The 1,594-nt window shown below is 45.5% G+C and overlaps 1 pseudogene; it reads left to right on the top strand.

The window, feature by feature from the left end:
• Window positions 1-257: 257 nt before the first annotated feature.
• LOC102255239 overlaps window positions 258-1,594 on the top strand; it is a 7,625-nt pseudogene continuing 6,288 nt past the window's right edge.

The following is a 1,594-nucleotide window of genomic DNA, read 5'->3' as shown; positions in this document are numbered from 1 at the left end:
TGCTGAAGCAGACTCAAGCATAGAGAGTGGGCTGGGTTAGGGGTTTGGGTGAAGAGGTGAAGGGATTAAGAAGTACAAATTGAGTCCCCAGTTCTCTCACTTGCTCTCCAGCCCTGTCATAAGTACCTGGCTAGAGCGGGAGGTGGCACCACTCCTGGCTGCTGGGAAGGAGCCACTGGTGACTTTCTGTAAATGTGCCTCTGCCAGCTTTTTGTGGTCACCTTGAGTCACTGTGCAGTTTCAGTGCCAGCCCAGCCTTCGCAGGAGTCTGGGTCTGCTTTCTACCTCAGTGCCAGGAGGATATGCAGGAAAGAGAATGAGCCAGAGGGATATGCTGGTGCATCTGTTTGTCGGGAGATATGGTGGTACCCTGGGAGCTACTCTGACATACCCACTGGAAGTTGTAAAAACATGGCTACAGTCACATTCTCTGATGCCTTATATCTCTGAAGTTCAGCTGAACACCATGGCTGGAGACAGTTTCCACCGAGTAATGTCTCTTGGACTGCTTCATTGCCTGAAGGTGATCTTGGAGAAAGAAGGGCCTTATTCTATGTTTAGAGGAGTAGGCCAGAATTTAGTGGAAGTGGCTCCTCCAGAGCAATATATTTTGTTCTTATTCAAACTGCAAGAAAAAATTGAATAATGTATTTGATCTTGATTCTACCCAGGTACACATGATTTCAGCTGCAATGGCAGGCATTTACTGTACATTTCTCCTGAGAAAAGTCTAAGATCATATCATCTCATGCTTCCCATCTGCAGGTCACTTCCTGTAGAAATATGGATTAACTTAAACCTCATTTTACCTCAATTACTGCAACCAACTCCATTTGGCTTATAAAGACTTGATTACAACTTGATGCAAGAAACCATGGGGAAAAGAAAATGGGCGCTTTTGAATGTGTTTCTAATGTGTATCAGGCAGACTTAGAGGATTTTATAGGGGTATGTCTGCTTCATATGCTGAAATATCAGAGACTTATCTGTTTTGTTATTTATGAAAGCATTAAGCAAAAATTACTGGAATATAAGATTGCTTCAACAATGGAAAATGATAAAGAGTCTGTAAAAGAAGCATCACATTTTGTGGGAATGATGGGGGGGGGGGGGGGGGGTGGGGGGGGGGGGGCGGGGGGGGGGGGGGGGGGGGGGTGACAGTTAGGGGTGACCAGGCCAGCAGAGGGGGTCAGTTGGGTATGACCATGTCAGCAGGAGGGAACAGTTGGGGGTGACCAGACCGGCAGGGGCGCAGTGAGGGGAGATCAGGCCAATAGGCAGGTGAGCAGTTAGGAGCCAGCGGTCCCGGATTGTGAGAGAGTGCAGGCTGGGCTAAGGGGAAACCCCCTCCCATGCATGAATTTTGTGCACTGGGCCTGTAGTATTTTTTATAATAAAGTAAAATAGAGAAAAGAGCATGTAAATAAAACCAGAAGGAAGAAAAATACATTTATAGTATTGTACATATTAAAAGATATCTACACTAATAAAAGAGAAACATGGTAATTAGCATACGACCGCTACCCTTTTCATTGGCTAATCAGTGAGTATATGCAAATTAACTGACAAACAAGATGGCGGCTAATTTGCATAT

This window comes from Myotis brandtii, unplaced genomic scaffold (genome assembly GCF_000412655.1).
Source record: "Myotis brandtii unplaced genomic scaffold, ASM41265v1 scaffold1377, whole genome shotgun sequence".
NCBI lineage: Eukaryota > Metazoa > Chordata > Mammalia > Chiroptera > Vespertilionidae > Myotis > Myotis brandtii.
This window is presented reverse-complemented; position numbering and strand designations above follow the sequence as displayed.